Raw genomic sequence first — 23,980 nt, 5'->3', positions numbered from 1 at the left:
TCCATATCCTCATTTTATAGACAACCACTGTTATTTTTCCAGTTCTGCTTGCAGCAATATGAACAGCATCAAGAATGACAACATATGCCAAAACGAATCAGCACAGTTGATTAGCTTCTGGATATTCATACAGTGCAAGTTGTTTACATATACAGCTCGCTGTTTCATATTTTTTAACTCACCACTCTAAAAGCTCCGAGTGACAGATCTGGCAGAAGTGGTGATACGGCTCCTCTCATGCATCTGTGATAATGAGATGAGTTGGGATTTGCTACAGTCTGTGGCTTCTGCTGCTGCCATGATCATTTGTGTCACCAGATAAGCCTCCCATTGATTAAGGCTGTGAACAAGCCTAGCCAAGCTGGTTTGCTCACTCTGGCTGGCATATGTCAATCCTTGTGTGACTCTGCATGAGACTTTTTTCAGTTCTCGTCAATGCTCAGCATAAAGGCTTCAGTGACTTTGAAGCAGACATTAGGGGAACAGGCAAAATCAAAACATAGAAAATAAGTAAATAAACAAACACTGTCAGATGCATGAATGGCTCTTTTCCTGTACTTGAGAGCTGATTAACAGGACGTTTGCCCACTAATGAATGCTTTAATATTACCGGTAAGCATTCTAATCTATTGAGGTTTTCAGACTGAAATGCTCTTAAATTTATACTCTGCTGACTTCAACAGCATGAAATTGTGTGTCTGTTTCTCTCTTTCTCAAGACGTTCAAGCGACCATTACAAATAGCTGACATGAGTTCTACTTCACCATGGACTCAGAGAAAAATAAAGAAACTCCTGCTCAAAAATTGAAACCTTAAAACTTGACAAACATTTGCAGCTGCCCATATAGACAAGCCAAATGTCTTCTGGAGGAAAGCTTTATGATCAGATAAGTCAAAGATTGAGCTATTTAGCCACAATGACAAAAGGTATGTTTGGAGTAGTAAAGATGAAGCTTTCAAACCTAATAACACTACTATCATGCTTTTTGCGGCCAATATCACTGGCACACTGCACAAAGAGGATGGAATAATGAAGAAGTACTACCACCATACTCTTCAACTTCACCTCAAATCAACAACAAGATGGTTGAAAGTCTGAGACAAATATGTGTTGCAAGAGGACAATGATCCAAAACACACATTAAAACTGGTTTTGGAGTGGACCATGTGAACTATGTAGCATGGACATCTGAGTCCACGCCAGAAATCTAACCAGTTTAAATGAGCTCTACCAAGGAAGAGTGGCCAAATAACCAGCCAGCCTCTTCTGTACTCTTGTTCTTTAGAATTGTTCCATTCTGGGGGAAAAAAAACCATTCAAAAAATGATTAAAGGCCTCGAATTGCTGTGGCATTCATGCCCATTATTTAAAGTTCTGCCCACTTCAAGATGGCCTCAAAACATTGCTTAAGCAAACCTTATTTGCACACCTGTAATTTTTAGCAGCAGCTTCAATATGTCACCAGTTTGTCTTTCACTTTGTTACAAATAGGAAACTGGTAATTAAAGTAACTATGATGTTAGCCATTAGTGTTAATTAATTTTAACTGGCTAGAAATGTCTACATCTACTTATCTATAAGTATGTTCTTCTGGTTACATGCAGTCCGGTGATGTAATGAAACCACAAAAATGTATGTCTGCATGATCATGATTAAAAAGTGTAATTTAATATTAGTTGGACCAAACTGGAAAGCATATTTAATTTTTGAATTATACAAGCTAAAGGTCTTTATGTCTTTATTTTTATTTCATTATTTTCAACTTTGCTCTGCCATTTGCTACTCTGCTAACTCTGCAGCTACTGTCGCTTCTCTCTGAATCTTTGTTTTAGTCCCTGCAGGCTCAGTACCTGCTGGAACAAATCATTCTGCTTTGATAAAATGCTTCCCAAATACATAGTGTTACTGTGTGTCATTGTTCCGCTGGTTGAGTGGTTTGGAGCTGTGTAACTGCTGCCCCACATTGCCTAAGTGTTTTGAAATTGAAGGTAGAGAAGTGGGTCACAACACAAACAGTAAGCAGTGACGTTGCCTGTGGATAATCAAAACAGTTTACAGCTGTGGATAGCAATTGCTAACACCACAGTGACACATAATAATAATGTTCTCATCAGTAATGTTCAAGTTTGATATTTACAATGTATTTTTAACTTAAAGAGGGAATGAAAAAGGGTTTTTTGCATTAACTTATGTTTAATTAAATGTGAAACGCACACTGTTATGTGTCTAGAACAGTGTTGGTCTGTTAATGGTTTAGTAATGAAACACATTACTACAGTTGTCACATTACATTTGTTTGTAAGGCAGTGCCGTAATGCATTATTTTTCTTAAACTGAACAATCACAATGTGAACACTAAGCTCCAAGCATCACTTGAGTGATGCTTGAGCTAATGCTCTCCTAATGACAACCGCCATCATGTCGACCAATGGTTAGTGGAGTCCTTATATTAAGCTGAACATTTTTGTCTCTCACAGTCTAACTAGGCCTAAACAGGGTCGGATCTGACTTAAAAGCCAAAGGATGTTGGATGTTCTAGTAACAAAATTGTTGATCACATGATAGAACCACCCTAAAACCGGCTGTTGTTTATTATGATTCTTGGCTTTAATACGGATTTAGTTTTTCAGTTCTATTTATATAGCTCAAATCACAACTCAAGGCCCCTCAAGATGCTTAATATTGTAATATTTAACATGTAATATTTACTGAGGAGAATGCATATGACTTCTGTACAGTGACTGTTTTTTGCAGCCATATAAATCCCCTGCTGCTGGAGATTAGAAAGAATGCAAGAAGGCACTTCAGGACTGGTTTCATTTTCAAAGTCTGTGTCTGAAATCAGTGACTAAGATGCATGTGAAATGATTCTGAGTATTTTTTCCCTATTTGTTAAATTTCTATTTGTAAGAAATTAATGAAGCCATAACTAGTTAAGATTAAAGGATTTTTGTCAGCCTGGTTACAGAACTGAGGAGAAGCATTTTCTTCAATCAGTGATGAAATGCAATACATGTTTAAGCTTTACAAAAGCTTTTTTTTATAGAGCAACAAGCTATTCTTCAAGGCTTAATGAAGGTCTTCTCTATTAGTGGGATGCCATTTCCTCTCTTACAAGTGTTCTGCGTGAAGATGTACGTTTGACAGTTAAGCCAGGGAGTCAAGTGCTTCTAAATATAGGCTTTCTTTTTCAGAGGAGTCCCAGTATCCAAAGCCAGGGTGAGTTATTTCAGGTAGCTCCTCTGAACTGCCTTGACACATGGAATTGAAGAAGATAACGGTGGAGGATATATCCTGAAACTTAGTTACAGTCCTTTCGAGAGACATCGACTGTAAATGGAAATGAGTGCGATTAAAGTTGTGAGTGGGTTCTTTTACATTTTAAGAGAAACCAATCGGTTCTAATAATTAATTAAATACCATATTGCGTCTGTATTTTCTGGTATCTACATGGATGTTAAAATCACCAACAATAATTGTTGTTGAGCACTAAGTCAGATAAAAAGTCTGAGAATTCAGAAAAAGCTTCTTAAACTAATATAATTATCATGCTGTAACCGGATTTCTGTAAGGCAGAGTAAATCAATGTGTTGATCAATAATGAATTCATGTACTAACAGGGTTTGAGAGGTGAGAGACTTAATGTTTAATAATGCACATGTCACTATTTTACTCTTCGGTGCAGTTGTGGATACCTTAATGTTCTTTCTTTGAGATTTTTTTTTATATATTTAAATTATTTTTTGTTGATTTTAGGTTTGGTTTTTGGTGGTCTAAGGGGATGGTGTTTTGGGGGATAACACTGGGAGGGAAGCTGCAGAGAGGCGTGTAAGAGTGCAACTGCATTACCTTGGACTCCAATAACACTGTAAAGAATTTTGACCAGGATATGTCTTTCAAATGTGCATATTTCTAAAATTAGAAACATATTCTTTCAGAGTGATGCTGAAAAACTAGCTCATGCATTTGCATACTTCTGGGTTGGACTACTATAATTCATTGCTGTCAAGATATCTTAAAAACTCCCTGAAAGGCCTTCATTTGATCCAAAATAATGCAACAAGAGTGCTGACAGGTACTAGAAAGAGAGCATATTTCAAAAACTGGCTTCTCTTCATTGGCTCATTGGTAAAGCCGCAATCAAATTTAAAATTCTTCTCATCATATGTACAAGATCTTGAATAATCATGCTCCATCTTATCTTAAAGACCTCATAGTATCATATCACCCCAATAGACCACTTTGCGCACTGGTTAGTGGTTAATTTGTGGTTCCTAGGGTAATCAAAAGTACAGGGTGGGCCATTTATATGGATACACTGTAATAAAATGGGAATGGTTGGTGATATTAAAGTCCTGTTTGTGGCACATTAGTATATGTGAGGGGGCAAACTCCTCAAGATGGGTGGTGACCATGGTGGCCATTTAGAAGTCGGCCATCTTGGATACAACTTTTGTTTTTTCAATAGGAAGAGGGCCATGTGACACATCAAACTTATTGGTAATGTCACAAGAAAAACAATAGTGTGCTTGGTTTCAGTGTAACTTTATTCTTTCATGAGTTATTTACAAGTTTCTGGCCACTTATAAAATGTGTTCAATGTGCTGCCCATTGTGTTGGATTGTCAATGCAACCCTCTTCTCCCACTCTTCACACACTGATAGCAACACCGCAGGAGAAATGCCAGCACAGGCATCCAGTATGTGTAGTTTCAGGTGCTGCACATCTTGTATCTTCACACCATAGACAATTGCCTTCAGATGACCCCAAAGATAAAAGTCTAAGGGGGTCAGATCGGAAGACCTTGGGGGCCATTCAACTGGCCCACAATGACCAATCCACTTTCCAGGAAACTGTTCATCTAGGAATGTTCGGACCTGGCACCCATAATGTGGTGGTGCACCATCTTGCTGGAAAAACTCTGGGAACGTACCAGCTTCAGTACATAAAGAGGGAAACGCATCATCATGTAGCAATTTCAAATATCCAGTGGCCTTGAGGTTTCCATTGATGAAGAATGGACCCACTATCCTTGTACCCCATATACCACACCAAACCATCACTTTTGTTGTTCCAACAGTCTTGGAGGGATCCATCCAATGTGGGTTAGTGTCAGACCAATAGTGGTGGGTTTGTTTGCTAACTTCACCATTCACATAAAAGTTTGCCTCATCACTGAACAAAATCGTCTGCGTGAACTGAGGGTCCTGTTCCAATTTTTGTTTTGCCCATTCTGCAAATTCTGTGCGCCAATCTGGGTCATCCTCGTTGAGATGCTGCAGTAGCTGGAGTTTGTAAGGGTGCCATTTGTGAGTGGCTAATATCCGCCGAAGGGATGTTCGACTAATGCCACTCTCCAGTGACATGCAGCAAGTGCTACACTGTGGGCTCTTTCTGAATGAAGCTAGGACAGCCACTGATGTTTCTTCATTAGTGACAGTTTTCTTGTGTCTACATTTTGGCAAATCCAACACTGAACCAGTTTCACGAAACTTAGCAAGCAGTTTGCTAACTGTAGCATGGGAGATGGGTGGTCTCGTAGGGTGTCTTGCATTGAAATCTGCTGCAATGACCCGGTTACTGCGTTCACCAGATGTCAACACAATTTCGATCCGCTCCTCACGTGTTAACCTCTTCGACATGTCAGTGGCTGTGAACGAAGAGAAACTTGTAAATAACTCATGAAAGAATAAAGTTACGTTGAAACCAAGCACACCATTGTTTTTCTTGTGACATTACCAATAAGTTTGATGTGTCACATGGCCCTCTTCTTATTATTGAAAAAACAAAAGTTGTATCCAAGATGGCCGACTTCTAAATGGCCACCATGGTCACCACCCATCTTGAGGAGTTTGCTCCCTCACATATACGAATGTGCCACAAACAGGACTTTAATATACCAACCGTTCCCATTTTATTATGGTGTATCTATATAAATGGCCCACCCTGTATAATGGGAGGCAGAGTCTTCAGTTTTATGGCGCCTCTTCTGTGGAAACAGCTCCCAGTTTGAATTTGGGAAACAGACCCCCCATAAATCTTTTCCCCAGAAATTAATATATTTTTTTAAATTTTTTTTAAATTAAAAAAACAAACAAAAAAAACCAACAAATCTGGGTCAGAGCAACTCAAAATGCTTTTATTTCAGTGACCAGCTGCAGCCCGTATAGAATTAGAATATTGTTACAAATTCATATGGAGCAGTTTATGCCTTTTACTGGTTATAAATTCTATACAAATGCTGTTTGTCTTATACGGTACAGAAGTGTGGGTAGGGCGCAGACTGCCATGGATTCTTGCACCAGTTATGGTATACCCATTATTTAATATTATGGATCTAGAGGTTGAGATCACAGGCTGTATAATAAAGATGTACATACCTGCTATCAGTCACTGGTTGTTAGACTACCACTTTAAAGCCTCACATTGGATGGTGAAATGTTGTTCTTTTGATACCAGATATAAATATATTCAGATGCAAATGCTACCTATCTTGGTTTAGTAACTGAGACCATAAACTCATTGAAAAATGCTCTCTAAGGTACTAAATTAGGATTGGGGTCATTGGACTTTGCAAGTGTAAGGCACGTCTCCTTGGGCTTCACCTTTCAGACTTAGAATGTATATAAAAAATGGAGCTAGCTTTTAAGGTTTAGCCCTCAGACATGGAAAGAGAAAATACAACTCTACCCTGCTTACCCTACCCTACCCAGCAATTTCCTAATGTTGTAAACCTGCTCAACATTTGGCAATAAACCCCATTCTGATTCTGATTCTGATTCTGATTCTGATTCTTACACTGCTTTATTCCTGTCAGCATCTGTGAATGTGACATTTTTGTGTTCTGCTGTCATGGCAGAGGGCATCATATGCATGACATATAATTTAGTCTTTTTTTTTAACACCCAACTGCCTGAAGTTCCCCAACTTCAATATTTGTCTGCGTCGGTGTCAGCAATTACTCATGACATGACTCAAAGCATATGCTGGATGACAGTTATACAGGGGTTTTTTTGAGATGTCCGGAGTGATATGGTTCATTTTGATAGATTTTTTTAAAAATATTTTATTATGATGAAGTATGTTGAAACTTTAAAAAAAAAAAATAGAAGTGTTCTGTGGAATTTTCCTTCCTTCCTTTGGATGGTTCACAGTGGGTCAATCCATTATTTTCACTCCATCTATCAACCAATGGCCAACAAAAACATAGACACTGACAAACATATTACCTGAGGGATGACCAATACATACCAGCAAGTTTTGTGCCATCAGTATCACCAATCAATCTCCAGGCCTTCAAAAACCCAGCTTGATTGCTTATGTCCAGTCATTGCAATGGTGACAGTGTGCCAACAGCAGTTTGATAAAGAAGGGGAGACACGAGGCAGGGGAAACTAAAAGCACAACCAGCTATTGTGACAAGTCAAACCAAAACCCTGCAAAGACAATACTCATGACTTTTTTTTGGTCTGAATGTACAACATACAACATACCTGTTTAAGAATAAGAAAAAAATATCAAGTTGTTGCACAACTTTTGATTTTTTGCCCCCCAAGGATATGCATGATCAGAAATGTACAAACAAATACTGAAGGTCAATATGACACAAACAAGTGCAGGTGACCTTTTTACTCTTATTACGCTGCCATGCTTAAACTGGTATTGTAATTTATATTTTCTTATTACCTAAAGACATTTTAGTTTATTTCTATTTCTTTGGTTTGGGGGTGTGTTTTTAAAATCTTGTAAGCCATTTCAGCTCTGTTGGTATTTTCTTTACTGGCATCTGTACAGCTATTCTCTTCACAGCTAGCTGAACAATCAGAAACTGATTAAATCACTGTTCAGAGTCAGGAGTTATGAGCAGAAAAGTAAAACCACGGTGCATTATTTATCGATATTTGCATAGCAAACCCTCAATGGAACCAGATATGCATTCCAGAACAATTTCCGGCATATCTTGGTGTTAAAAATAATTTTAGTATAATATTTGGCAAGAAAACACATCAACAGTACAAATGCACCAGAATAGATTTGCTTATATCTTTCTAAATGTATTTTAACCCTCTCGAGGCAGGCGTTGCCGATTTGCAACAGTTAAAAACTAACAGCCTGATTACCCCACATACATACTTTATGAGTTTTTTTTTTTAACTCAGAAGTACGACTGCAGGACTTGGTTGTGCATTAGCAACAAAAAGTTTAATTTGAGCCTGAGAGGGTTAACACACTACACTGTAAAAAAATATTCCGTAGAAAAACAGAAAATGTCCTGGTAATTTTCTGCCAGTACATTTTCTGTTTTTTTACGGAGGTTTGACGGATCTTTCTGTAAATGATAAAACGGAAAATTCTGTAGATTTACAGTATACTCTCTGTACTATTTACGGACATTTCCTTCAGCTATAAAACAGAAGATTCCGTTTATTCACAGTATATTTTCCGTTAATAGAAAAATTGAAATTTCTGTTTATATTACTATTTCCAAGCACTTCTTTTCACTGTAACTCATTAAATATAGTTCTTTATATCCTTAAACGTACATTTCTATGCAATTACAACCTAGTACACCATGTACTCAAAAATTCATAAATTAAAACTTAATTTGTGCTTCATACACAACAACATTGGTACAATTAATGTTAAATATTCTTTTATTCTCCTTAACTCAAACACTATACTAAAATATAATGACAGCATCCATCTTGTCATAAAACTACTAAACAGCTGATACATGAACAAAATAACTCACAAGCTTTCAAATTTGAGCATTTTTATTTCCTTGAAATCAGGTTGCCCTCATGTAAATGTGTTTATTTACATTCATTCAAGTGGCTACCAAGTGTTTTCTTCAAACAGGACACCTGACAAACAAAAAATGTCATATTTAACGACATGTTCACATTTAATAATATCCAGAGTACCTTTTAGTTAGAATCACTGCCTTGTGGTAGTTTTGCCTCAGCCAAATGGTTAAGGTGTGGTTTACATCCATCTCTGTCCACTTATGATACAGTATACACATGTAGTCAGTTATAGCCAAACACCTTTGATTACTGAATTACATTCACTTCATTAATGAAGTGAATGTAATTCACATTTGTGTGAACATTTGTCTGAGATTAACTCTTTGGGCTCTTTACCTTACAATATAACATACTTGAGTCAAAATTTGTTGACTGTTTAAGTGGTGCCACATGAATACAACTGAACAGATCTAAAGAAGATGTTCCTGAACTTTGGGTTTATTCGAACAGGACTGATGGATAACCACAGGACTTTTCCCCATATGATAACTACAACACATAATAAATTAAGACAGATTACTGTCCCAAACTTAAAGATAAAAGTGTATTTACGGGACTTGTTTTGTCAGTGAGGAGCAAAGTATAATTAGAAGTGCTTGTTCTGATAAAAAGTTAAACTGTAAACAGCAGCGTAGTGAATAAGGATCTGTGTCCACGAATCCTCAGCAGTGACAACACTTAAACATCATAGTTCAAAATCCTTAATGCACACCTTTTTCTCCACGGTGTTCAAATTCTCTAAGCTGGTTAAGTAGAGGAAAAAGTCTGACATATTTCATGACCATTAAATGTTAGACAAGGCTCTGAAAACGAGGTTACAGTTACAAACAAAAACCTCTGCTTGTGCGCACAGACCCTAAATCACAACAAATAAGACAATAGTAAGACAAATTACTACAAAGTCTTGTTACCACTCTTCATATAACAGTGTGACAAAGTCCTGAATGCAGCCTTGCATGTTAGTACATCAAGGTCCATCTGAGCTTTAAGTAAAATACACTCAGCTTTTCCTGGGATTTTAAGAGTTGCTCAGTTCATACAGGAACTGCAGCAGTCGGAGTTAACGTGTCGCTGTGTTGCTCCTCCGTGTCAGCCATTGAGACTAGTCGCAATTTATTCTGAGAAAAAAAAGAGAAACAACAAGTCATTTTTAAAAAGTTTGTATTTTTATAATTTTTTTTTACCTAGAGCATAAACAACATAAACAAAAAAAGGATTAGGGCTGTGCGATATGACGATATATATCAGATTACGATATAAAAATGTCTATCGTTTCATATTATACACTATTCTTTGTTTTGTGGTGTTGCAAAATAAACTGTTTACGGCAATATTTTTTTCATGGTTTTGATGGTCACTGTAGTTGCTATATTATTTCTTAAAGTTCTCTCCTTCTCTTATACTTAAAATAACCACACTATGGACGGACAAGTGACTGTTTTTACGCGTACTTTCGTTACCAACAATGAGGATAAAACCATCGTGTGGCTCCGCCGTCCGCTTGTTTATTTTCCACATAAACCTTTCACAATAAAGCTCAAGTTTCTGTTGAGACTTTTCAAACTAAACTGAAATGATATACATTATTCTCAAACATAAAATTTCAGAATATGCATCAAACAAATGACCTCAAATAAAAACATCAAGTAACTATAAATGGCGCTTACAGTCACCACGCAGACGAAGGCACAGAGAATACCAGCATGGCCAGCAAGGATGAGGCAGAACCAGAAGGACCAGTCAAAAGAAATCGAGGACCTTATTGTTAAATGAGGGGCTACCTCTGTAGCATGGACATGGTTTGGTTATGAAAAGTCTGACACGCCCCAGAAAACTGTACTATGCAAATTATGCCACAAACTGGTCCCCACCACCACTCAAACATGACAAACCTCTTTAACCACCTACACAAGAATCACATGAAAGAGTTTCGAGAGAGTTTACGAATGAAAAGCAAAAAAGAGTCGTCAGGTGCTCAAAATAATCCTTAGACTCAAACGTTAGAACAGGCTTTTCCTTGCAGCACGCCGTGTAATAAATACTCAGAAAGAAAATGGCGGCCATTTAAACTCATGTCTAAAAATGTATAGTTTCATGCATCGGTCAAAACACTCGACTCCAGGTACACGACGCCCAACTGAAAACATTTCACATAAGTCGAGTTGCCCGAGAATCACAGAATTTACAGAAAATGCACTATTTTGTGATATATATCGTTATCAGGAGAGATATGTCTTATATTGGGATATGAGATTTTGGTCATATCACGCAGCCCTACAAAGGATTATAATTCACGTAGAGTTGCATACACATAACACCATTCTGTTGCAACAAAAGCAGTTTATAATTAAAGTAACATACATACCTTGAAAAACTAAATCAACCACAACATTAAACTCACCTTGTGTTTGTAGAGAAGGTGATCAGGGTTTTTCTTCATTTCCTGAGACCAGCTGCTCTGGATCATCACCAGCTTGTATCTTCATCTTTTTTTTCACTCGGGGAAGTCTTTCCTTTTCTTGGCCATTGCTCTGCACTGGAAAACCAAAGTGTGTGATCAAAGGTGAAATAAGGGATATTTTTCCACTGCAGGACTTAAAGTGCTTCAAGTAGTGATAGCTGTTGATCCATTTCTCAAATAATCTGTAAGGATCTGGATTTTTAAGAAAGATACAAATATCTCTGCTTATATTTGGCTAAAAGCTTGATATAGACAAGGCATATAGAGCCCCTGCACACCAGCACTGCACTTACTATTTCAATCAAGAAATAGTTATTATTGATTTATTATTGAATTTTTTTAGTAATAATTTTTAGTATTTAATCACATTAGCACAGTGGGGTGACAAAAATATTCCACATACAAGAAATACTGCTCAGCATTTCATAAATTACATTTTCAACAAATGTTGGAGTAAAAACACAGTTACAGGGAAAATGTGTCTGTCTGTAAATATTAACTAAACATTTCTATGTGCTACAAAATAGACATACTGTAATTGTAAATGTGCTGAGGTGAAACTATACTTTCAATAATTTTACCACTACAGTCTGTTAACCACCGAAATAATCTATGCTGGTCAGCTAGCTAAAAGTCTTTACTTTAGCAGCCCAAATCAGAGGCTAACATTAGCATTTGCTAGCGTCAGCCAGGAAGGTCTGAGGCTTAAACTAGGGTTAGTGTAACTTTGCCTGAAACCCTTTAAAGTGTACAGTAGAGCCAACTGTAAAACACAGGTATTGATACAGTACTTATTAGAGTCCTAGAATAATTTCTAGAACCATGAAGTTCTCACTTTCCCAGTTATCCACATCGCTGACTTTCGCTAATTAGCTAGTTAGCAGTCACAGCTGTGTAATACCCAGAGAGACACAGACAGCTAACTATAATATTTATGAAAACTGGTTCAGCCACTGAAGGGCAAAACTGGTGGTATCACAGTAAAAATTATTTTAACATTAACTAAAATAAAGCTTAAGTCATGTTAAACCTAAATAACAATTATTTTAAAAAATGAGTCAGCAAAATATTCCTGACTTGTCTGGAGACAGCCGAAACCAGTTAACAAATAAATTAACAATTCTTTCTAAATAAAAACACGGAGTCTTTTGAAAAACATTATTTTAATAAAACGAAACATGAGTTTTAATACTTACCACAGAAATTTGAAGGCAGTTTCTCCAACTTCAGAATCCAAAATCCAGATGAAGCCTGAAAGAAGCCTAATGGCTGCTCTTGCGCTTACTTTTCCCTCCTTTTCAGGTTCTTTTTCCCACAATGCATTGCAGTAGTTGAGAAATACAGAAAAATACCTGTAAATGACTAATACGGAAAATTCCTTCACGTTTATACAGTAGATTGTACTGTATTTTTACGGATTTTTTTTTACAGTGTACTAGTCTTGATAATCATAAGGAATTAAGCCTACAATCCAGGAAGACTACATGTCTTCCTTGATTCAACTATATCATATCTGTGAAGATTTTCCTCCTCATATTGATAAATACATGGATTTGTACAGTTAAGCTCATTCATGTCCCTTATGTCCTTTAACACAAGGTACAAGGGTTCATCAAAGGGAACAAAAACATTGCCATGCTGTCCTAGTGAATGTTTGAACAACATGCAGTTCTTTGGAGTGTGGATTCATTCACAGTCCAAGTGACTCAGCACTTGTGCATCAGCTGGCTTTGAGAAACACTGCCACCGATCCCTGGTGTGGAGGCAGAATATTGGACTCCTCCTCCGCCTGGACTTGTTTATTTGTCATCCCACAATGCACTGGGAAACAAGGGAAGGGAGGGGCGGTTGAGTTGTTTAAAAGAACAACAGCAGGGATCTTTCAGCCAAATGGACATGTATTTACTTTGGGATATTTCCTCATCACTCATCAGTCACTGTAATGAGAATGACAAAAAAAACAGTTTTCTTCAGAGGTCTCTGTACAGCAGAGAATCTGACACCATAACCCAGCAGATTTCCCAAATATTGTCTTTCATTCTGGTGAATGTGTGCAGCAGTGAATGTTGACTGGCAACATACTGTTCATTATTACCTTTGCTCTCATTTATAGGATTTACAACATTACTTTTGGACACGAGTCTATAGCCAGCTGACAATAAATCTTTTTATTTAGCTAAAATGATTTTAGCTGATCAGTCTTCTAAAATAAATAGACTTAGATTTCCCAGTGATGCCACACATGTACCCCCAGCTGTCACTGAACAACCAAGCAACCAACCAGCAACCAAGGTACATGCAGGCAGCTTGTGAAAACCTCCCAGATCATTGCTGACTTCTGTTTTGACTGTGTGAGGCTGAGCCCCCAAAGGAAATGCATATATAATTTCTGTTCCCCAACCTGATAAAAACAAGAGCAGCAATGGCATCCTGAAAATATACCCTTCAGGAGGATTTATTCACACACTAAATTTAAAATGAGTCCAACAAACATGGAGACAAAGAAATGCTTTCTCATGGCTGTTGATTTGTTCAAGTCATACCATGAAAATGAAAAGATTCAGGAGGACTGTATATCAGCACTATACAACAGTCATTTATTATAATGGCCATTATTGTAATGAAACTGCAGGATGTAATATTTGGCAATATTTTTTTAAATCAACAGTCAATAAATTGACTATAAAGTGTAAAATGCAAGGGGTCAAATGTGAAATTCTGAGTAAAAAAATTCTACAGGTCCATTAAATTGACTTATTTTTACTTCCAATTTTATTGTTGTACACTCTCATAACAAAAACAGCTTAAAAATTACAAAAAACAACTGTACTAATAGCAAGTGGTTAAGCACCGGGATAACTTAAAGGCGTTAGCCAGTGGTAATGACTGTGCTAAATCATATGCGAAAATGGTTTCTGAAAATCAGCAAATTGTTGATAATGTTGATTTTAAGGGGGAAAAAACAAATTTTAACAACTTTGAGTTTTCTTATTACTTTTATTGTCAGAGTACAGTTTACCTAGTTGTAACCATGACTGTTTACTACATTAGTTAGTGTACTGAAATGTGGTAATTAAAAGCTATACAGAAATATGACAGAAGTGTGCTTATAATTACAGAAATCTGATTGTGATTAAGGTGCTTAAGTTCCCTGGGACTATCAATGTCTGTATAAAGATTTTACAGCAATGCATTTAATAGATATCATCATAAGGATTCCCTCTGGGGTGCATGGCTATATACTATATATACTATACATACTATACATTGTAGTGATATTTCCTTAAACTATGGATAGTCCACTCTGTAAATTCAAATTCAAATTTTATTTGTCACGTACACAGTCATACACAGTACGATATGTAGTGAAATGCTTGGACAACTGCTCGTGACCTAAAGAAAACAAAAAAAGGAAAAGGCTATGAATAAGATGGGAAATAAATATGAAAAATTAAAAAGGGTAAATTTAACTAGGAAGGAATAAAATATAAATTAAGGTTAAAAATGAAATAACTGTACAACACAAATTAGAATGAAGGGTAAATTTAACTGGGAAAGAATAAGATAAAATATATAAGTTAAAGTTGAAAATAAAATAACTGTACAACAAAATACACAATATAGAACTATATAAGAATGTATGAAGAAATATAAATAAATATATACACAATAACAGCAGCTGTACAAGTATTAACTGGAAATAAAGAAATATAATGTCCAGTGTTGTGCAATCCACATTTGTAAGTGTCTTGTGCAGTGCAAATATGCTTAAAGTGATTAAGTGATGAAGTGAAAACAATGTCCAGAAAGTCCAGTGTGTGTGTGTAAGAACCATATGTGTGGGTCAGTACTGTGTGGTGGTGTGATTGAGAGACCGTATCGCCTGAGGGAAGAAGCTCCTCCTCAGTCTCTCTGTGTTGGTCTTCAGGGAGCGGAATCGCTTTCCTGACCTCAAATGATGTATATTCCCAGAGTTCATTATGTATATGCTGTGTTATTACTCCTCAGGGTTGATTGTGCTCCACAATGAATATTTAACAAGCTGCCTATTTATGTTATGTTGGCCTGGTGAAATTAAATAGGACTTAAATCATTTGATTAGAAATGACATCAGTATCTCTTTTTCTTCACAGCTTGTAAGCATCACACTGCTCTTTTCTTACCTCATTATTGTGTTTAGTATTAAAGAATATACCTAGGGTGACCACATGTCCCACTTTAACTGAGACTTCACTGCATTTTTTCAGTGTTTTTCTGTGTCCTAGATTTTGAGACTATGTCCTGCATTTTGATCGGTTCTACAGTTCTTAAAAATCAGTTTTGAATGACAAACAGCTTTCCAGAGGCTGGCTCTTAGCCAGTGACTGCAAGAAAATGTAAGAGAGGCTGCCTCCCCAGAGGCTCCATTTGATGTCAATCACACCATGAACATCAGGGATTAAGCACATCTTTCCTTTGCCCGACTAAGAAAATTAGGAGTCAATACAAAGGTAAAACATTAAGCAAATTTCATCAAGACATGATGAAAATTCTCCCAAAGTAAATGTGAAAATATTTTTACCCAGATAAAAATGGAAGAAGGTAAGTCTCAATTTTTTTTCATTTTCTTTGACAGTTATTTTTACACTTCACATGAGGAGAATATGAGAGGCAACATATGAGTCTCCAAAAGAGTTAATATGGAAGCATTTCAGCTCCAAACCAAAACTGATAAATGGGCCGATAATGGAACAGCAGGTAAAATAACTACAGATCAAGAGAATTTGAGAATGTGGTCATAATAATGACTTTTAAGTATACTATTGTAGTTCAGTATATAGATCTACAAGAACAAATTGAATAGCTTAAAGATTATTGTCTGGAAGCTTGATTCTGACACTGGTTTCAAGATACTATCACATATATCATGCTATGATCTCAAAATTTTGAATTAAAAGATATTGAAATTTGATATTGAAAGTTTTACGAAATTTTGAGTTACTTCTAAAAGTAACTTGAAATTTTGAGATACAATATTGAAATTGTCACTTACAGTAGGGGAGACAAGCGGAGAAAAGCTTTCATATAATTGCGTCTTGAAGGCGATAGTGCAGCTGAAATTGTTGTCCCTGTATTTTTTTAATGTAGATTAACTGCTTTTAAAGAGAATTGCTGGATGTTTTCTTATTATGATAGAAAGACACAAGGGCAGACTGACACATGTCACAACAGCAAAACTTAATACTTTGCTATGCTGATATTTTGCTATATCAAAATTTTTAACTACCACACTCTGAGACACAATAATACATCCCACGTTACCCAACACAAATAATCTTTTCATTCCACTTGTGATTTGTTGGAATCTGCTGCTCCTAATAAAACAGCTTGATTTAACCAATTTTGTCAAATGCACACTTGATACATTTCACATTAGTTTGTGCTGAATTCGTGACATTATCAAACCTCATGATGTGTAATAAACAAATTCTGGACAAAGGCCACTCATTCATGTGTTGCATCTGCTGATCAGCTCCAATCTTCTGTTTTTGATTCAGATTTTTTTTCACTTTTGTTTATAATTTTCCCCACAAGGGAACTTGTGGGGATAGGTTAATTGGATAATCCAAATTGCCACTAGGTGTGAATGTGCGAGTGAATGTGAGTGTGAATGGTTGTCTGTCCCTGTGTGTTGGCCCTGCGACAGACTGGCGACCTGTCCAGGGTGTACCCCGCCTCTCGCCCTATGACAGCTGGGATAGGCTCCAGCGCCCCCCGCAACCCTGAAAAGGATAAGCGGAAGCGAATGGATGGATGGATGTTTATAATTTTCAAAAAAGACAAAATGAAATAATGTAAAAGATAATGATTAAATTTTAATTCAATAGTAGTATTATAGTACTATAATACTATAGTAATATAGTTTATTGTAATTGTTTCTTTTTATTTAAAGCAACAATATATTTGTCAAATTGAACAACTGTCTTTTAGATGCATTTGTATATTTCTTTTGTACCATTTTTCTGTGCCAGTTGCAGCAAAGTCAAGTCAACTGAATACTGCAAATTTCCCACAGGTATAGCGAGAGGTATAGGTGAATAGGCAAGGTACTTTCCTACCTGTCACCCAAGGTATGCTGGGATTACCTCCTTGAAACCTAATCCTCTTTCCATTAACTTAAGTAGGAGAAGATGCATTTATTCACATTTAGATTTGAATAACTATCTGATCTAGTAAAAAGAATTTAAAAGCTTTGATAATACAAGTAGGGGGACACAATAGCAAGGCTTGTATTTGCCACTATGATCTTATGTAAACAACGTGTGATCTCAAACTTGGAAGTGTTTCTCAATATTATAAATATTGATTATAATGTACAACTGTATAACCCATGGTCTCTGATCTTCATTACCAACAATAATAATTAGCAATGATATTAATCTGCTCTGAATATCTAAGGTTAATGAGTTATTTGTCTTCAAAACCAAACAACTTACCACCTCATTATGATTTGAACGCATAGACTGCCATGCTACGTGCCTTAGCTGTTGTGTTTGTGATAAACAGTCACAGCAATAAAAGTCAGTGGATTGAACTGTGAGTCAGGGAGCGTCTCAGGTCGCTTGGCACGTAGCACCATGCTGAAGCATGATCACTAGGGTGGGGGAGGGCAGGCACCACTCAAACTATTTCTGCTCGGCTGAAGCACTCAGTGAAAAAAAAAAAAAAAAAGAGGAAGCCAAGGGAACACAAACAAAGACACAGCCCAACGGCTCTCTCACCACACTGCCAGGAAACTGGGTTGGGTTTATATAGCATGGGGGAGGGGGGCAGAGGGGGAAGGGGAGAGGGAGGGGCACAAAGAAGGAGTAAAGACGGGACTCGGAGTAGTATATGAAGGGATGAAGGACCAAAACCCAGCAGGTGTGCTCTAGCAGCATGTAATGTGTCAGCGTGGCTCAGTGCCAAACCCACTGTAGCCTCTGCAGCACAGAAGTATACACTGAATTTTCAACAAAGTTGCAGTGATGTTGATTTATCTTTCACCTTGCTGAACAGTGCTGTTAATTCGCTCATCTCTGAGCTTTGGCAGAGTTCCTGCATCTAATATCATTTGATTCCAAAATGTCTGCACCCATTCATATAAACGATCTCCTTTCTTAGGTGTGATAAATTATTAAACTACGATCACATGGCTATTAGTTTAGAAGGAAAATTGATCTAAAATATTTCTCTAATGTAATTTTCAACTGCACCTTGTTGATTATCTGTTAACACAGATGCTATTTGTAACATTAGTTGGTATGGATGTCAGAATTCCCCAAAGGATTGCACTCTTTGTGTAATCTTTGGACCAACCTGCTCCACAACAGACTTATACCAACAGCCTACAACTTGTAACTCAGATGAATACGATGGTTATGAAGCCAACAAACTTGTTGGCTATAACTTTAGCACTGTAAAAGAGGAGTTGTTCTCTTTGCTTTGCCTGGTTAAATAAGTGAAATACATATTAATAAATAATTCCAGTATATGTGTGGAAAAGTATAGACTACTGATAAAGCACTTGAACTTTTTTTTTATTTATTTTTTTAATAGAACTGGGCATTTGGGTGTTTTTTGCATTTATGTTAATTACAACATCAATAAAGTCTTAGCTGCTTATGCATTTCACATCAACCGTTCCCAAAAATTGGAATGATAAAACACCTTTTTATTACAAGAGATAGTTACTGTATACAAGTAATATGTCTAAAGTCCAAAGTTACTGTGTTGAACACCGCATTATAAAGTCCAGCCCCAGGCTCTCCAATCATAACATATGGCATATCTTATCATTCACCGTGACAGTGAAATTATTTACAAACAACTGTGGTGCTGTCACATGGATCCAGCACTGTTGCTGTTACAGAGGTGCCTCTTTTTATCTCGGACAGCCTCCCTCTCTTCCCACATTCAAGTCGTCACTCTACTTCCCCCATCCCCCTCCCCCATCCACGTGTTCTCTCTCTCATCTGGATGGGTATGTGCAGGGCTACTTCAAACACGTGCTCTATGCCACCCTGCCCCCTCCCACAACCACCCCCACCACCTCTCTCCTCTCTCGCTATCAACCTATTTTCCTTTGTTCAGCCCATCCTGCGCTGTGCTGTGTGATTTACTAAAGCCTGGAAGACATGTGATCACTCTGCTGGATACCAAGAACTCCAGGCAGCCAGTGTTTTCAGAGGAGAAGGAAGAGAACGAACAAGGAAAACAATCTGACACAAGCAGCCGACTACTAGGACATTCTGTATGATCTGAGAACATGTTGAATCTGCTAGAGGACACTCATTATGCCTAACAGGAATGAATGTCAAATGAAATGTTTGAGTACTATATGTGACACTTTTGAACATAATTCACTGCACCAATCCAAAACATTTTTTTTAATATCTGAATATCTAAACGCCTACTCAACCAACAAATTGGGTTGACTTTTATGATGAACACACAACATATATGATTTTAACACAATTTTAGGTTTTGGATTTGTTTTAGGTTTTTAATACCATGGAACAAGAGAAGCATCAAAAGTAAGACTAAAAGGGAAGCCTGACCATCCGACTGGATCTGTAACTGACTTGGCTTATAATCAGAATTTCTGAGTATGTAACTGCAACTATCATAGCCATTAACATTGATAGACAACAAATGGCACTTTATTTATTGGTTTACCAATTTACCCATTTTACCTTCATATTAGGACGCTGTAAATACAGGGTTTTTAGAAAGTGCTTTGGAAAAAAACATTACTGGGTTGCTTTTCAGCGTTCCCCTGCTGTCTGTGCACTCCATCCTCTCTCCTTCCTCCCTCTCCAGGCCCCACCATGCTACTGAAAAATGGAGACACCATGGAAATGATGAGGCTCAGCTGGTGGTGACAACTGTAGGAAATGGAAGATATATTAATTTACCATCAGTTACCATTGCTCTGAAATTCCATTCAAGATCCTGCCTCATGGGGTAAGAATGCTCATGGTGGTTAATCCCAAACTACATCTGAGGAACTTGTTAATGTTCTCAAAGCTGTTGGGAACACAGTCACCAAAAACACCACTGGTAACACACCATACCATAATGGACTGAAATCTTGTAGGAGTCCCCTGTTCAAGAAGGCACAGGTACAGGTCTTAAGTTTGCCAACAAACATCTCAAATAATTTAGAGAAGGCTTAGGAGAAATTGTGGTCAAATAAAACCAAAATCAAGTTCTTTGATATCAATTCAACCTGCCATGTTTGGAAGACGAAAAATGCTGAGGGTACAGGACGACTTCACCTTATTGAGGGGCCAATGGACGGGGACATGTATTCTAAAATCTTGGACAAAAAACATCCTTTCCTTAACCACTGACCACTGTCCGAGTTCCTTTTGCTGAAAGTAAGTGGCTGAGGGCAACTCCTCAGAAACAGCCACTTAGCCCAATGCAAACACAGACACCACTGCAACCAATGCTTTGCATTGCGCATGGTGATATGAGGCTTTATTCAACCATTAAAATCCCTTTCATAAAGTTTGTATGCACTCTTCTTTTGCTAATCTGAAAGACATTTTTTTCTATTTCTTCTGTCGTTAATGTTTTACGAGAAACAGCACTGTAATAACATTTAGATACTCGGAAAGACTAAGTAGTAGGAACTGTCTTAAATGATGATGCACTGCAAGGTTAAGTGCTGAACCCAAAACCACAGCTAAGGAACTTGTTAATGTTCTGAACGCAGTTGGGAGTCCATGTAAAGAATGTAACTCTCCTCCACACAAACCTTTTCTAAAAGACTGAATATTAAAATACACAATTACCCATTTGTATATTTCACCTTATTGCCTTGTGAACTGCAGAGCATGCTGTTATTGACTTCATATTTATAGTTGTTTACACACGTAAATCACAGACAAACTTTTACATTTGATGGGAAACATCAAATGTAAAAGTTATGGGATTAATACGTTTTAAAGATTATATATAGTATTTCCTTATTCTAGAGATGGCATTGTGCTAAACTCAAAGGAATTTGTTCATTCTTAAAGGAACAGCTTCTTTTGGGAACAAATATTTCAAGCTGAACAGAATTTATTAGTTCTTGTCTTTTTCATGATAGTGAACAGCTTGTTATTCATCTTATCGTCACAGGCCTCAAGGGCTGGTTGTTGTTGAAGAGCAGCCAGGCCAAAAGTTTCCTAACATGACTGAACTGAGAGAAAAAAACAGAGCAGAGATACAGCATTCCAAGAGTGCTAAGAATAGCGAAGTGGACCCTGTGCTCGCAGTGCTAAGTTCACAACTAGTCTTGGGCAACAGGCAGAGTGAGTCTGAGCACATTGCCAAAACTGTAGCAGGTCGATGTGTGCGTGCTCAGCTGAATGTTTGCCTTAAGTTCATTTAGGGTGACGTATAACTTCTGTTATTTACGTCTAAGTGATTTGATGCCATAATTTCCCATTAATGTGTCATTTATGACAGAAAATGGCATTTATTAACCCTTTTGGTAAATGTAACAAGTAGTTATGATAATTCACACAGTTTTCAGTTCTTATACTAGTAATTGTGTCACCATTCTGACATTTGCTTCAGAGATAAAATTGGTATCTTTTGTTAGCTACCCGCAAGGATTTATCTTCCAGATAGATGTTCAATGATGATGGAACGATGTTCAATCTGCAGAGGTTTATGTACTCCTTTTGTATAGCAGTGTTTCCATCAAAATGCAGCACAAACCTTAATTAAATTTTAACAAAATCATTTGTCTTTTGTAGTGATGGGATTTAGGATTGGTTCTTGTAGAGAACCTGTTCCCAGTAGATCAGTTCCTTGGAACTGTTAACTACCATCCATTCTGCTTATCAGTTCCACTTCCACTACAATCAGCTGGTTCAGTTCATGTGTAAAACACTAAGCTAGCCCAGCTACAACCCTGTGTATAGCCATCATTTTCCTGTATAAATCGTTGGTTGTTACAATAAAAAATGTCAGTTAAATATATCATATAGGAGACTCACACAGTGATACTTGAGAAGTGAAAAGAAGTTTACTGGATTTACAAAAAGTGTGCAATAATTATTTAAACAAAATCAAGTAGGTGCATAAATTTGGGCACCACAAAAAAAAGAAATGGAATAAATATTTAGTGTATATCAATGTGTGTGTCTCCTATATGATATATGGGGTGCCTTTGTCTGGACGTGCTTCCCATCCAGAACTGCACAGCAGAGAGGAAAGTTCCAGCGCTCCTGGAATCCCTCTGTGATGGACCGCCAGTCTCCAGGTGAAGGCGCAGCCATGAAGTCGTCCACTAGACAGTCCCAGATGGCTGTCGCTGCCTGGGGGGTGATCTGGCACACAGTGGCGTGTCCAGCGGGGTGGCCTGGGGGGGCACAGGCCACCCCCCCAACCAGACTGGCCACCCCAGGTGCCACCCCAAAGGCAAAACAATAAAATTCAATCAAATATCAAATGTCCGATTATGTTTTCACGGTGAAGCTCAGATATCAGAGTGTAAGTGAATGCAGCATCGGCTTCTGCGCTATGTGCATCACGTTAGCAAAGGTAGGAGAGCCAAGCACGAAAGACGGCACTGCAGGAAACAATTTTTCGGTGAAAGAAAATGAGGACAGAATAAATGTCCCGGTAAGTAATATTAAGTTTGTTGAGTTTAGTAAACTTCGGTGAAATTAGAATACCAAGGAAAAAATAACACTTAAAGAATTATTGCAGCCGTCGAATATTTCAGACAGTATGCTACTGAGGGCAGCTAACATAAGAGTTATGAGTTATAAGATATAATCTAAGTCGTAACATTGCTGTATGGAGCTGCAGATTTGGTTGCAGGTTAACATAGCTGGACTGGCCATCGGGCATACCGGGCATATCCCCGGTGACTTATTTTTTATTTTTTTTTTGTAATGGCATGAACAATGAGAGGTGGTGGATTGGCCAGATGCAGGTCGATGTGTAAAAATAACTCAGTTGTTTGGTGGTGGCTATGGCGGGGCTTCCACAGAGGCCAGCAGATGGATGAGGGAAGGGGAGGCAGGAGGAGAGCCCCGAGGCAGCCACCAGTCCGAGTGTCAGGTGAACTGAACTTCAGGTAAGAAGTTATGACCTGCAGTCTATCTGGGTCAGATATAAACCAAGTTTAGGTGGAGTTTATTTTCGTTGTGCTGACTTTTTACCCTCAGCTGCAATAACTCGTACTGCGTTCCAGCCAGCTTGACAGAGTTTTTATACAGCTGGGTGGGTGCTATGATGTTACTGATAGTGAACTTTATTTTATTCATAAGGTTAGTAGAGTTGCCAACGGCTCCTTAAAAAATGGAATGGTCCTTCATTCAGAGAAAATATTACGCGTTTCGTATTGAGCTGAGAAGAGACGCAGTTTGTCACGGACTTTCGCTATAATGAAAAAGACACAAAGCTGGAGTTATTCTGTGTTTACGCTGCACAGCTGCCTCTTCTTCTCTCATTCTCTCCCCCTCCCTCTCCTGTTGCTACTTCAATCATGAAACTGATCAATGATCAGCTGATCGGCTTTTCTCTCTTGTTTATTTATCGCCCACTTTGCGCCAGAAAGAGGAAACCAGCGGATGTCGCGCTAAACAACAGCAGCACATTTAAGCTTGATCAGCTGTTGTTAGAATGTATTTAATATTAATTTCTAGTATCAGCTGATGTTTGCTGGAGCCACAGCTGTAA

The 23,980-nt window shown here is 37.6% G+C and overlaps 1 long non-coding RNA gene across 1 annotated transcript; it reads right to left on the bottom strand.

Annotated features, from left to right (window-relative positions):
* Positions 1-8,757: 8,757 nt before the first annotated feature.
* On the bottom strand, positions 8,758-12,686 carry LOC143414668 (uncharacterized). The gene is made up of 3 exons (XR_013095339.1): positions 12,466-12,686; positions 11,210-11,344; positions 8,758-9,926 (listed from the first exon to the last, which is right to left on the bottom strand). It is a non-coding gene; the product is annotated as an uncharacterized LOC143414668 (long non-coding RNA).
* Positions 12,687-23,980: the final 11,294 nt, after the last annotated feature.

Source organism: Maylandia zebra, linkage group LG22, assembly GCF_041146795.1.
Source record: "Maylandia zebra isolate NMK-2024a linkage group LG22, Mzebra_GT3a, whole genome shotgun sequence".
NCBI classification, from domain to species: Eukaryota; Metazoa; Chordata; class Actinopteri; order Cichliformes; family Cichlidae; genus Maylandia; species Maylandia zebra.
This window is presented reverse-complemented; position numbering and strand designations above follow the sequence as displayed.